The sequence below is a fragment of the Anolis sagrei genome, chromosome 5 (assembly GCF_037176765.1).
Source record: "Anolis sagrei isolate rAnoSag1 chromosome 5, rAnoSag1.mat, whole genome shotgun sequence".
NCBI lineage: Eukaryota > Metazoa > Chordata > Lepidosauria > Squamata > Dactyloidae > Anolis > Anolis sagrei.
Genome location: NC_090025.1, coordinates 195,382,807 through 195,397,822, shown reverse-complemented (window position 1 = coordinate 195,397,822; position 15,016 = coordinate 195,382,807). Strand labels below are relative to the sequence as shown.

Here is a 15,016-nt window from a genome sequence, read left to right as displayed (position 1 = left end):
TCACTCAGCAAAGAAAAACAAACCAGGCTGTCATGCACTCGCTCTGCCAGATTGCAGGAGAAACTGATAGCAGATTCAAGGTTGAGAAGAATTCCTTTCCTGGTTGCTTGGGATATACAGTAGATTAGGGGATAAAAGTGCCAAGTACAGAATCTGTAGCCAGACGAAGCAATGTTGGAATTGAGTCAAGACATTGTCTCAAGTACAGAATCTGTAGCCAGACGAAGCAATGTTTGAATTGAGTCAAGACATTGTCTCAAGTACAGAATCTGTAGCCAGACGAAGCAATGTTGGAATTGAGTCAAGACATTGTCTCAAGTACAGAATCTGTAGCCAGACGAAGCAATGTTTGAATTGAGTCAAGACATTGTCTCAAGTACAGAATTTGTAGCCAGACGAAGCAATGTTGGAATTGAGTCAAGACATTGTCTCAAGTACAGAATCTGTAGCCAGACGAAGCAATGTTTGAATTGAGTCAAGACATTGTCTCAGGTCCCTGGAAGCCTTGTCTTGGATAGATTTTTGTATCAAGTGCCTTTTTATTTCTATGTTGAATTGCCTTGTTTGATTCATGCTCAAGTTTTGGGGTTTTACCTTGGAAGTTCCAGTATTTGTTGTCATGAACTCTGACGGACTATTTCCTGGATTTGTTGCTCCTATCTTTCTTTCCTACCTAATTGAATTTACCTATTTTTGTGGATTGCTTTTTACTGCTACTGCTTTTAATTATCTTCAATAAACTGCTTGCATTTTACTCAGCTGTGTGGTGTTTAAAGTCAGAGAGCTTCCTGGCTTGGAGTGCAACAAGCTCTTCTCTCCAATAACAAGAGGGAAGTTTCCTTTTATGACCCTCTCCCATGAAGCTGTTTTGTCCAATACGAAACCGATGATGGTATGCCTTACCAGGAGGGCCAAGGCTGCAAGCCACCTCGGTATGCTTCCCTCCCGATGCGTCCTGCGGATGTTGTTTCGCGTGAGAAAGTAGGGCAGGCGATAAGCATCGTTCCCTGTACCCAAGGCATGTCTTCTTTGGATGTCTGTGGCCACGTGGTTTTCTGTTCCTGGCCTGTGAAGAAATCTTGGGTGACGACTGGCACGTTGCTTCCTTTGCAGCCCCGTCCCAAGAGCCAGGCACAGGGTTCAGTTTTGGGCGCCAGGTTTCTGCTCAAGCCCCGCAGCCCTGGCTGCAAACAATGCCTCCCTTGTGACACACAGAGAGAGCGCAGTCAAGATAAGGAGACACTATAGAAAAGCAAAGCCTGTGATCTGGGCAATCCGTAGAGCTAAGGTTTCCCAGGAGCTTGGATTTTTCAGTTTTCCAGGACGATTTGTCAACTGGAATGAATGTTTGCTGGTTATAGGCTCAAATAGCTCAAGTGCATTTTGGTGTGAAACTATTCCAGAAAGCTAGGAATTTTCTTTCCAAATCTCATATTTTGGAACCTTTATTAATGAACTAGCTGTCCCCTGCCAGGTGTTGCTGTGGCCCAGTCTGGTGATCTGGAAAATAAAGAAATGAGATGGTGCTGGTTTCTAATATATGTAATTTCTTTATGCTTGTGGGTAAATGGTATTTCTTGCTGTTTCTTTGTCAGTGTTGATGTGGAGATTGTCTGGTTTGCCCACTCTGAAACCTGCAACATATCATTGTCCTTCTTTAGGGGTCCCTTTCAAATCTATGATACTATATCTCTCTGTGTGTGAATCATATCTATCTATATCTATGGCAGGATGGCTCTTTGTCAGGAGAGCTTTGATGATGTTTTCTTGCCCTGCTGAAGGGAGTTGGACTGGGTGGCCTTAAGTATTTTCTGTTGGTCTTGCGGGTTCTGTGTGGGTTGCCCCAGTTCTGTCCTTGGTGGGGTTCAGAATGCTCTTTAATTGTAAGTGAACTATAAATCCCAGTGGTACACATGTGCGGGGTGAAGGAGAGCGTGTGAGGCAGAAGGGAGGCTCGCACCAGTAAATCCCTTCAAGACAGGGGGTTCTGTGTGGGAAGTTTTACCCAATTCTATTAATGGCGGGGTTCAGAATCCTCTTTTGTTGTATGTGAACTATAAATCCCAACAACTACAACTCCCAAATGTCAAGGTGTATTTCCCCCAAACTCCATCTGTGTTCATATTTGGGCATATGGAATATTCGTGCCAAGTTTGGTCCAGATCCATCATTGTTTGAGTCCACAGAGCTCTCTGGATGTAGGTGAACTACAACTCCCAAACTCAGGGTCAATGCCCACCAACGCCCATGTTGGTCATGGGAGTCCTGTGTGCCACGTTTGGTTCAATTCCAGCATTGGTGGAATTCAGAATGCTCTGATTGTAGGTGAACTATAAATCCCAGCAGCTACATCTCCCAAATGACAAAATTAATTTTTTGGAGTGATGGTCACTCCTTGGGTTAGTAGGCGTATTGTGTCCAAATTTGTGTCAATTCGTCTAGTGGTTTTTGAGTTATGTTCATCCCACAAACGAACATTACATTTTTTTATTTATATAGATGGACACAAGGCTGTACTGTGGAAGGATGGATATGTTGAGGGAAGTGCATGGAAAATCAGTCTTGTGTGTGTTCATTTCTGCAAGACCCACATGTTCTCCCTGTCCCTGTGTTGAAGAAGGCGGGTTGTTGGAGGGCAGCTCTTGTCGTTCTCAACCTCATATACCTGGAATGTATCAGGCATAGGAGCCCCCGGTGTAGCAGTGGGTCAAAGCGCTGAGCTGCTGAACTTGCTGACCGAAAGGTCGCAGGTTCGAATCTGAGGAGCAGCATGAGCTCCTGCTATTAGCCCCAGCTCCTGCCAGCCTAGCAGTTCGAAAACATGCAAATGTGAGTAGAGCAATAGGTACTGCTGTGGTGATAAGGTAACAGCGCTCCATGCAGTCATGTTGACCTTGGAGGTGTCTATGGACAATGCCGGCTCTTTGGCTTAGAAATGGAGATGAGCACCACAGTCCCAGAGTCGGGCACGACTGGACTTAATGTGAATATTGCAATTGGTGACCCTGATTAGCATTTCTGAACTTGCTGACCGAAAGGTCACAGGTTCAGATCCAGAGAGCGGCGTGAGCTCCCGCTGTTAGGCCCAGCTTCTGCCAACCTAGCAGTTCGAAAACACATAAATGTGAATGAATGAATTGTTTATTGTACTAGCCATAGGCCATGACATCAGTAATATACTAACTTTATAAACACTTTCCAATATAAAACTTAAAACGTAACAAGAATTAAAACTAAAACAAGTTCTTACAATAACAGTGTCTGCTTTGTGTCATTCTAAACCATTTCCATTTCTGACTCCCAGTATGGATTTTGCTACTTTGGCTCTGATCTTTTGGGCTGCGATTGCGAATGTGGCAACCTTTAGTGTTATATTTTTAGAATGATCTGCTAGCAAGTCGCAGATCACCGCAGATTGTTGCCATGATGCCCTTTCTTCCAAGAGTGATCCTAGGAGATTTTTGCTAGGGTCAGTGTACAAGGGGCAATGTAGCAAATAGTGTGTTAGGTCTTCTATTTCCCCTGTGCCACAAAAACACGCAAATGTGAGTAGAGCAATTGGTACTGCTATGGTGAGAAGTTAACAGCACTTCATGCAGTCATGCTGGTCACATGACCTTGGAAGTGTCTATGGACAACGCCGGCTCTTTGGCTTAGAAATTGAGATGAGCACCAACCCCCAGTGGCGGGCATGACTGGACTTAATGCGAATATTGCAATTGACGACCTTGATTAGCATTGAATGGCCTTGCAGATTCAAAGCCTGGCTGCTTCCTATGGCAGGCATCCTCAGAGGTTGTGAAGTCTGTTGGAAACTAGGCAAGTGAAGTTTACATACCCGTGGAATGATGTGCAGGGTGGGAGAAAGAACTGTCTGCTTGAGGAAAGTGTGAATATTGCAATTGACGACCTTGATTAGCATTGAATGGCCTTGCAGATTCAAAGCCTAGCTGCTTCCTGCCTGGGGGAATCCTTTTTTGGGAGCTGTTTGCTGGCTGTGGTTGTTTCCTGTCTGGAATGCCTCCCCGTTTTTAAGTGTTGCTCTTTATTTACTTTTTTTTGTCATGTCAGGAGTGACTTGAGAAACTGCAAGTTGCTTCTGGTGTGAGAGAATTGGCCGTCTGCAAGGACGTTGCCCAGGGGACGTCCGGATGATTTTGATGTTTTTAAATTAAATACCAATTGCAACATTCACACTTGCCTCAAAACAGACAAGAGTTCTTTCTCCCACCCTGGACATTATTCCACAGGTATATAAACCCCACTTGCCACAGCCTTGACCTTTATTATACCTGGAATAGGCCAGGTAGGGAGCAGATTCAGGTGGGATCTCCAGGTTAGTTGGCAGCAGAGGGCGCATTTCCACCGAAAAAAAGGTTGCAGCAGAACCGATTTTCAATGGACGCTACTCATACGTCCAGAAGAGGACTTACGTTTGTGTTTTCTGGATGACATCAAGGGTCATCACACATAGGGCAGGCATGGGCAGACTTTGGCCGGTAGGCTGTTAGGAATTGTGGGAGCTAAAGTCCAAAACACCTGGAGGGCCAAAGTTGGCCCATGCCTGACTTAGGGTCACTCAAGGTGGGAATGTGCCAAAGTCACACAACAAACTCCTGATGATCAAAATGTAAAGTTAATAATTAAACATTTGACTGACACTTGACACGGTTTGATGGTCAGTCGGCTATTCTCTTTCCAGCTCTATGTCCCAAGTATCGAATTAAAGCAAAGCAAACGTCCCGAGGATAAACATTGGGAAATAATTAGAGTAGTGGGTTTGTTGTGAATTTTCTGGGCTTTCTGGCCATGTTCCAGAAGCATTCTCTCCTGACGTTTCTCCCACATCTAGGGAAGGCATCCTCAGAGGTTGCAAGGTCTGTTAGAAACTAGGCAAATTGGGTTTATGTTTCTGTGGAATGTCCAGGGTGGGAGAAAGAACTCTTATCGGTATTTAAAAACTCTAAAATCAGGGCAGTAAATAAAGAGCAGCACTCAAAAAACAGGGGAAATCCAGACAAGAATCTATCAGGACTAGTTAACACAGTGGTTCTCAACCTGGGGTCCCCAGATGTTTTTGGCCTTCAACTCCCAGGAATCCTAACAGCTGGTAAACTGGCTGGGATTTCTGGGAGTTTGTAGGCCAAGAACATCTGGGGACCCCAGGTTGGGAACCACTGAGTTAACACCTCCCAACAAAGGATTCCCCCAGGCAGCGGTCAGCTAGGCTTTGAAGCTGTGTCAAGTTCTGAGCACCAAAATTGAAGGGAGATGTTGACAAGCTGGAATGTGTCCAGAGGAGGGCAAGCAAAATAATCAAGGGTCTGAAGAACAAGCCCTATGAGGAGTGGCTTAAAGAGCTGGGCATGTTTAGCCTAAAGAAGAGAAGGCTGAGAGGAGACATGATGTATAAATATGTGAGAGGAAGTCATGAGGAGGGAGCGAACTTGTTTCCTCTGCCCTGGAGACTAGGACGCAATGGAAAAATGGCTTCAAACTACAGGAAAGGAAGGAGATTCCACCTGAACATGAGGAAGTGGAACTCTCTGCTCCGGAGTGTGGTGGAGGCTTCTTCTTTGGAGGGTTTTAAGCAGAGGCTGGATGGCCATCTCTCAGGGGTGCCCTGGATGTGATTTTCCTGCAGAATGGGGTTGGACTGGATGGCCCATGAGGTCTCTTCTAACTCTATTATTCTATAGAGCTGCAAGGCTATTAAATGCTAATCAAGACAGGAAACAATCAGGGCCAGCTAACACCTCCCAACAAAGGATTCCCCCAGGCAGCAACCAGCCAGGCCTTGAAACTGCAAGGCTATTCAATGCTAATCAAGGTGGCCAATTGCAACATTCACACTTGCCTCAAGCAGACAAGAGTTTTTCTCCAGCCTGGGCATCATTCCATGAATATATGAACCCCAGTTGCCTAGTTTCCAACAGACCTCACAACCTCATAGATGTGGGCAAAACATCAGGAGAGAATGCTTCTGGAGCATGGACATACAGCCCGGAAAACTCACCCAGTGATTCCAGCCACGAAAAGCTTGAGCCCCACATATAATATATTCAGTCCTGAACTGCCTAATATGCAAATATCAGTAGAATTATAGTGTCTGAATCCTGAATCCTCCTTAAAAATGATCAGAATTGCACCTTAGATCTTGAAAGTGGCACAGCAGTTGACCTTCCGCTCTGTCTATGAGCAATTCCATGCATTTCTCATAGCAAATAAATAGTATTTGGGGCTGTATTACTTAGGCTTTGTCTATCTATCTATCTATCTATCTATCTATCTATCTATGCGCATATATATATATATGCGCATTTCATGTTATGGTTTTATTTTAAGCTGTAATACGTTGGAAAGTTATGCCCCATGTTTGAAATTTCTGGCAAAGGACAGGTCTGAGGGATCTGATTGACATTAAGGACTGGCTGTTGTAGCTTCTTGTGCATAGTCCTAGAAACAGCTTTACTATTCATTTATGCATTTTCTGTGCCGAAAGCCCTGTATAAGAAACCTTTTGCCTTAGGGGAGCTTTGCTTTTTACAGGCGACTGAGGCAGGAGACCTGAAATAATCATCGCCTCCTATAAAATGTTGTCAAACTTGACTTCCATTCCATTCAGCATTTTGGCTTGGGCTATTATCCCAGTTTTTAGACTCAGCGGGGAGAGTGAGAAAAGGGATTGGGTTGCTGTGAGTTTTCCGGGTTGCCTGGCCATGTTCCAGAAGCATTTCCTCCTGACATTTCGCCCACATCTATGGCAGGCATCCTCAGAGGTTGTGAAGTCTGTTGGAAACTAGGCAAGTGAAGTTTATATACCCATAGAATGAGGTCCAGGGTGGGAGAAACAACTCTCTGCTTGAGGCAAGTGTGAATATTGCAATTGACGACCTTGATTAGCATTGAATGGCCTTGCAGATGCAAAGTCTGGCTGCTTCCTTCCTGGGGCAATCCTTTGTTGGGAGTTGTTTGCTGTCCTTGGTTGTTCCTGTCTGGAATTCCCCTGTTTTTGGCCTTGCAGATTCAAAGCCTGTCTGCTTCCTGCCTGGGGGAATCCTTTGTAGGGAGCTGTTTGTTGGGAGCCTTTTTTTTAGTGTTGCTCGTTATTTACTAACCTGACCACTCTAATAACCACCATGTTATACTATACATAGAAGCCATTCAAATCCTCAAGCATATGGGCAATTTCAACAGAAAGGAGGAAACAAAATCTGGCTACCAGTATTTAAAAAAAAACCCTCTAAAATCAGGACAGTAAAGAAAAAGCAACACTCTGAAAACAGGGGAATTCTACATAGGAAACAATCAGGGCCAGCTAACACCCAGGCAGCAACCAGCCAGGCTTTGAAGCTGCAAGTTCATTAAATGCTAATCAAGGTGGCCACTTGCAACATACATACTTGCCTCAAACAGACAAGAGTTCTTTCTCCTTGCAGATGCAAAGTCTGGCTGCTTCCTGCCTGGGGGAATCCTTTGTTGGGAGCTGTTTGCTGGCCCTGGTTGTTCCCTGTCTGGAATTTCCCCGCCCCCTTTTTAGTGTTGCTCTTTATTTACTGTCCTGACCACTCTTAACAACCACCATGTCATACTATACATAGAAGCCATTCAAATCCGCAAACACGTGGGCAATTTCAACAGAAAGGAGGAAACCATGAAAAGGAACAAAATCTGGCTACCAGTATTCAAACAACTCTAAAATCAGGACAGTACAGAAAAAGCAACACTCCAAAAACAGGGAAAATCCAGACAGGAAACAATCAGGACCAACTAACACCCAGGCAGCAACCAGCCAAGCTTCGAAGCTGCAAGGCCATTAAATGCTAACCAAGGTGGCCAATTGCAACATTCACACTTGCCTCAAACAGAAAAGTGTTGTTTCTCCCACCCTGGACATTCCACGGGTATATAAACCCCACTTGCCACAGCCCGGAAAACTCATAACAACCCACTTGCCTTGTTTCCAAGAGACCTCACAGCCTATGAGGATGCCTGCCATAGATGTGGGTGAAACATCAGGAGAGAATGCTACTGAACATGGCCAGAAAACTCTCAGCTACCCACTGATTCTGGCCGTGAAAGCCTTTGACAACAAATAGAGGGGAACTATTACTTTTCACTCTGGAATTCCTTCTTGACCCCCACCCACCTGAGATTTAAAAATGTCCTTTAATAACAGCCTTAGAAAGATCAACATTAAACTCGTTGTAGACCGAGCTCTTTGTCCATTTCAGGACAGCTTTGGTTAAGTTGCCACCTTGGTCCCTCAGCATGCAAAAATTGCATTTCTTCCTTGCTGTGTTGTGTAGTTAGGAAGACAAAACATGCAAAACCAAAAGTTAACTAGACATTGAAAGTTGAGCTTTATTGAGAGGCTTTTTATTTATTTATTTTTTGCCATTTACCTTCATGTCCTCTGAGCCACAGCCGCTGATATCTATATAACACATACATTTCCTTATTGCTTGTTGTTTTTACTCATGTGTTGTTGGGCTTGGCCTCATGTAAGCCGCTCCGAGTCCCTTGGGGAAATGGTGGCGGGGTATAAATAAAGTATTATTATTATTATTATTAATATTAATATTACATTGATGTGTAGCCTTTAATAGGGAAGGAGCACTCACCACTCTCTGGTGGCATGGCTCATTGTTTAGCAACTCTGGACTACTATGCTGAGGGTTGTGGGTGTTCGTTGCTTTCATTCTCCTACCCAAATTCAGATGAGAATGGATGTTTATGTAGCCAGAATGTCATAATCCAAATACAAAAGGAAATATTGGTAAACTTTGGATAATCCCGATATTTTCAGAAGTACAGAAGTCTCTGGATTCAAAGCATCCAATGGCTTGGAAATATTTTTTTCACAAAAAATCCAAAAAGTCTTGATGTTGCAATTGTATTAAATTACAATATCAAGGCTTTTTGGATTGTTTGGGGGAAAATATTTCCAAGCTGTTGGATGCTTCAAATCCAGAGACTTTTGTCCTTCTGGATTTTCAGAAGTACAGAAACCATTTTGCTAGGTTGTTGTATATATTGGGACTTGTGCGTCCATAGGTTTTGATATCATGGAGCCAAAACACAGTGCATACAAGGACCTAGTGTACCTAGAGAGACAGAATGGGGGGAAAGCCACAGATACCCATTTAACCCATAGAAGACTAAGAATAATTTGGCACAGGATGTTTACGCTGATTGTCATAAAAAAAAGAAACTGGAAATGGGATGGAATGCTTTTGCATGGAGGACTCTTGACTGCAATGTTTTGCAAGTGGCTTTTGAGAGAGGAGGTCTATTCTCATGGACGTAAACATCAGGACCAAGAGGCTGTGGCCTCTCTTGCCAGGAATGGCCTGCAAGGAACTGAGTAATTTGTGGGAGATAGATGTTAAAGAGATAGGTGTAAAGAGATAGATGTAAAGAGGTCACAAAGAGTCGGAAACGACTGAACGAATGAACAACAACAAAAACAAAAGATGTTAAAGGTAGAGCTTGCTGTTGCAAGACAGACCCGTTAAAGCACCCCTCCTAATACTCCCAGTAGCATCACTACTCGAAGACTCCGTCACAACACTTGTATATTCAGAAGCACTCATGTGTTACTGACCTCTTCAGATTGTAAACAGTGCTGATGCATAAATCTAGAATATGTGGAGCCCATCTCCAACTTGCTTTCAGCAAGCAGAGATTTAAGTATGGCATTCTCCCCGTCAGTAAGTCCAAGGAAGGTGACACCACATTGTTCTTCAGAAATGAAAGTGCTGTAAACCAGATATCTTAAATCTCTTAAAGTGATCGCTCCTTTGGAACTTTGGTCTTCTTGACTCAGTCACAACCCTTCATTCTGACCCTGTCACAAACCCCTTCTTTCAATCCTGTTAGAGTTTGGTGCACACTGTGTCATCTTCACGCATAGGCTTGATCATGGCAACCTTCCCGTCCATTTCCATGTTGGATTTGCTGAATTCCCCCTGGATGTCGGCGATCGACTTCCCCTTTGTCTCTGGGAGGAAGCAGAAGATGACTCCCCAGGCGATGACAATGAAGACCATGAAAACCAGGAAGCAGAAGGTGCCCAGGTAGAGTGCCGCGTACGGGAAAAGCATCCCAAGCAAATATATTCCCAGCCAGTGGAGAGTCATGGCGATGACGAGCGCAGCCGGCCTGGACGACGTGGTGAAGAGTTCGACGATGACCGGCATTGTTGTCCCAGCAGGACCCATGCCGTAGACCACGATGAAGAGGAAGACGAGGCCAGTGCTGCAGTATGGGATCCAGAAGGCCTTGTCTTGGAGAGAGAGGGCCGTGGTTAGGAGTGCCAGGACCAGGATCATGGAGCCGTACCCCCAGAGCATCAGCTTCCTCCTGCCGAAGTGTTCAATGAGGATGAAGCAGAAGATGGTGGAACAGAGCTCGCAGGCCCCAGTCCCAATGGTCACGTAGGGGATGAGTTCTTGCTTGAACCCGGCAGTGCTGAACACTTCGGAGGCATAGAAGTAGACGGCTGCGATGCCGCTTAGGGACAGCGCAGCCCCAATGACGACCAGCAGGTAGAGCTGGCAGCGCATGGACTTCTCTTTCAGAAGCCCCCAGACCGTCATGATCTTGGCTGCTTTCATGGATGTCTGCTCCTTCAGCATGTCATCTACTTCTGCTTTGTGGTCCCCTTCACCCCATAGCCATTTCAGGGCTTTCAAGCAGCCTTCTAAGTCTCTCTTCTGGATCAAAAGGTAAGGCGGAGACTCGGGGAAGAACGGGGTGATCACCAAGATCCCCAGGCCTAAAGCTCCGTTGATGGACAGCAGGAGTGGCCAGAGAGACTCACTCCCCAGAAGTTCATGCTGCCCCACCACTTGCCCTAGGAACTTCCCCAAAGTTGCCAGAACCGCAAGAGAGACGTTGATGAAACCCCGGAGGTGTTTTGGGGAAATTTCTGTGAGGAATTGACCTTGGATGCAGCAGCCGAGACCCGCGCTGAAACCATACAGGATCCGTCCAAGCAGAATCATCTCAAAGGACTTGGCTACTTTGCTGGCGCCCACAGCCGCCGCTGCTGCCATCATGACCACGCTGTTGAATATGAGGCATTTCTTCTTCCCAAATTTTGCAGGCAGGTATCCTGAAAGCCAGCATCCTATCAGCCCTCCAATGCTGAGGGTCGACACAATGAGCGACCAGAGGAGCAGGAGAGTCTCTTCCTCGATGGGGACGTTGTACCTCTCCAGCCAGGTCTCATTGATGAACGCCTTGACGTATGGCGCGGTGAAGTTGATCACGGAGACTTGGAATCCAAAAAGGAAGGTCCCTCCCAAGCCTGCGACGATGGCCATTAGAAGGACCCTCCGATACAAGACCAGGTTTGAGCAGAAGTTGGCCATCTTCCGTCTCGGAGCCCTTGGGACAGTCGTTTCCTTTTGGAGCAGCAAGCCAACCTCATTCCTTCTCTTGACTAAACCATGTCATGAAGAGTGGATCCGGATTGATGCAGGAGGCTGGCAAGATCGCATGTGACTTTGAACTCTTTGGGTGCCATGAACTCTTGCCTGTTTTGGTTGATGAGTTCATTCCCTCTTGCAAAAGAATATCTCCTCCGTGCAGGAGTCCTATTTGGTTTGATTAACCCCACCTGACATTCACTTTGAATCAATTGGTGTTCTCATCGTCACCATGACGTTTGCTCGTTCCCTCTCTTGCTTTGGCCTTTGTTCACTTCTGCTAACTTTGCCCACTCTTTTCGCCAAATTATAAGATCATGAGGATCATAACAGTTCATATCTCTTAGTTACAGAGACCGATTGCTTCTTCTCAAAACATAACATTGAAACCAAAAAGTCTTATTACCTTTGGAATTGGTCCTCTGAAGCCTGTAAAAGTTTTGCCAGATCAATTTTGGAAATTATAGTTTCTAGCCAGCTTCACATGCTAGGTCCACAATTTCTTTCCATACGTTTCATGTTTAGGTGGAAATTGCACACAGGTCTGTACATATAATCAGTAGGTCTAATGGGAAAATAGGATGCAACTGGAATTATGCAGGCTCCATCTACACTGCCATTATAATGCAGTTTGGAGCTACATTATATGGTCAATGTAGACCAGTGTTTTTCAACCAGGGGTTCAGGACCCCTGGGGGGTTGTGAGGGGGTCTCAGAGGGGTTGCTAAAGACCACCAGAAAACACAGTATTTTCTGTATTGTCGAAGGCTTTCATGGCCGGAATCACTCAGTTCTTGTGGGTTTTTTTCGGGCTATATGGCCATGTTCTAGAGGCATTTCTCCTGACGTTTCGCCTGCATCTATGGCAAGCATCTTCAGAGGTGCCTCTGAAGATACTTGCCATAGATGCAGGCGAAACGTCAGGAGAAGATGCTTGCCATAGATGCAGGCGAAACGTCAGGAGAAATGCCTCTAGAACATGGCCATATAGCCCGAAAAAACCCACAAGAACAGTATTTTCTGTTTGTCATAGGGGTTCTGTGTGGGAAGTGGGTGGGGTTCAAATCTTGCATTGATCCCTCTTAGCCTCCACTCCAGGTTCTCAGCAAACTGACTCTTCACCCCTGACTGTTCAAAGAGCCAAGGGGCTCTTCGATTGTAGGTGATCTATAAATCCCAGCAACTACAACTCCCAAATGTCAAGATTTATTTACCCCAAACTCCACCAGTGTTCGCATTTGAGCATATTGAGTATCCGTGCCAAGTTTGGTCCAGACCCATCATTGTTTTGAGTCCACAGTGCTCTCTGGATGTAGGTGAACTACAACACCCAAAGTCAAGGTCAATACCCACCCAACCCTTCCAGGATTTTCTGTTGGTCATGGGAGATCTGTGTGCTAAGTTTGGTTCAATTCCACCATTGGTGGAGTTCAGAATGTTCTTTGATTGTAGGTGAACTATAAATCCCAGCAACTACAACTCCCCAAATGACAAAATCAATCCCATCCCCAACCCCACCAGGATTCAAATTTCGGTTTATTGGGTATTTGTGCCCAATTTGGTCCAGTAAATTATATTTACATGACGATTCATAACAGTAGCAAATTTACAGTTATGAAGTAGCAATGAAAATAATGTTATGGTTGGGGGTCAGCACAACAGGAGGATCTGTATTAAGGAGTTGTTGCATTAGGAAGGTTGAGAAACACTGCTGTAGACATTTCATGGGCCCAATATGTGAAGATGGCTTTAAATTATAACTTCCACAGTTTATCTAGCAAACCCTTGACAGGCTTCAGGGGACCAAATCCAAAGGTTTTGGTTTTAGTTTTGGTTTTAGTTTCATGGTTTGAGAACAAGTCTCTGTAACTAGCAGTATACACAGTTACAATCTTGATGATCTTATACTTGTTCAAAGCTAGTTTCTTGCAAAGCCTTGAGCTTTGCATTTGGCTTAGTTTGATGGCTCATTTGAGCTGAAGACACCTTTGCCTGTTGCTGGGAGTGGTTACGCAGCATCCTGAAGCTGAAGAGTGAACTGTTTGGAGTGCCAAGGAAACTGCTTGTTTATAGCAAGATAAGGACATTCTACTGATAACTAAGTAGGGAGACTGTATTATTTTGCTATGTATTTGCATATTGTCGTGCAAAGAAGACTACTCAGCGGAGATATTGCTTGTTGTATATTGGTGAGAATAATTCTTCTGTTTGGCTTTGTGTTTTTGACCTACAGTAAATAGAACTATATTTTTGTTTCTACTTAAAGCAACAGATCCATGTGTATTTTTTGAGTTTTTATCACATTGAGAGTGAAAGGAGCTGAAACATTCTGCGGGCTACTAACGTTATTCTGACAGTGCTCCCTTCTCAAACAAAGGCTGACAAGATGTTGCACTTCATGACAGGAAAAACCCTCTGACTGTAAACACCACACCGTTGATTGGAAAACAATCGTTTTATTGAAGATAATTTTAAAAGCAGCAAGTAAAAAAGCACTTAAAAGAAATAGGTAAATCCAATTAGGTAAGAAGATAAGCAGGAGCAAAAATAGTCAGCAAAGTCCATAAACACAAAGACCACTCTTCTCTAATATAATTCAGAAAACCAGGAAACATTAATCCAAGGCATGAGTAGGCATTCATACAATCCATGAATCTAAGGCATGAAACAAGAAATACTTAGACAAGAATCTTCCCAGCAAGGCTTCCATGAAACATCTGGAATATTGTGTCCAATTCTGGGCACCACAATTCAAGAGAGATATTGACAAGCTGGAATGTGTCCAGAGGAGGGCGACTAAAATGATCAAGGGTCTGGAGAACAAGCCCTATGAGGAGCGGCTTAGGGAACTGGGCATGTTTAGCCTGAAGAAGAGAAGGCTGAGAGGAGATATGATAGCCATGTATAAATATGTGAGAGGAAGCCACAGGGAGGAGGGAGCAAGCTTGTTTTCTGCTTCCTTGGAGACTAGGACGCGGAACAATGGCTTCAAACTACAAGAGAGGAGATTCCATCTGAACATGAGGAAGAACTTCCTGACTGTGAGAGCCATTCAGCAGTGGAACTCTCTGCCCCGGAGTGTGGTGGAGGCTCCTTCTTTGGAAGCTTTTAAGCAGAGGCTGGATGTCCATTTGTCAGGGGTGATTTGAATGCAATATTCCTGCTTCTTGGCAGATGGGGTTGGACTGGATGGCCCATGAGGTCTCTTCCAACTCTTTGATTCTATGATTCTATAAACAAGGACATGAACTACACTTGATTCCATATGATGCCTTATCTGACTATATTTCCCATACTTGGAACTTTTATCCCCCCGTTAAGCTATCCCAAACACTCAGAAATTGGTTTTGCTTTAATTGAGATTCCCTTATCTTTTTCTGTCAGATTCTGGCAGACCGCTGAAGCCATTGTTCAGTCTGCCTGTTTCGACTAATCTTCTGTCTCCTATCTATTTGCTCATTAAGTTTTACAGCTGGGCCAGGTGCCCAGTCATTTTCAAGACCCAAATCCTGGGAACTCTGGCAGCAATTCAGGGAGTACACCATCATCCCCACACCCTTCAGGGACATTCTCATGGGAAA

General features: G+C 44.7%; 1 protein-coding gene and 1 pseudogene across 2 annotated transcripts in view; one reads left to right on the top strand and one right to left on the bottom strand.

Annotated features, from left to right (window-relative positions):
- AHCYL2 (adenosylhomocysteinase like 2) overlaps window positions 1–15,016 on the top strand; it is a 175,830-nt gene that overhangs the window by 93,665 nt on the left and 67,149 nt on the right. The gene's annotated exons all lie outside the window — the stretch shown is intronic.
- On the bottom strand, window positions 9,685–11,759 carry LOC132775529 (solute carrier family 2, facilitated glucose transporter member 5 pseudogene; annotated as a pseudogene).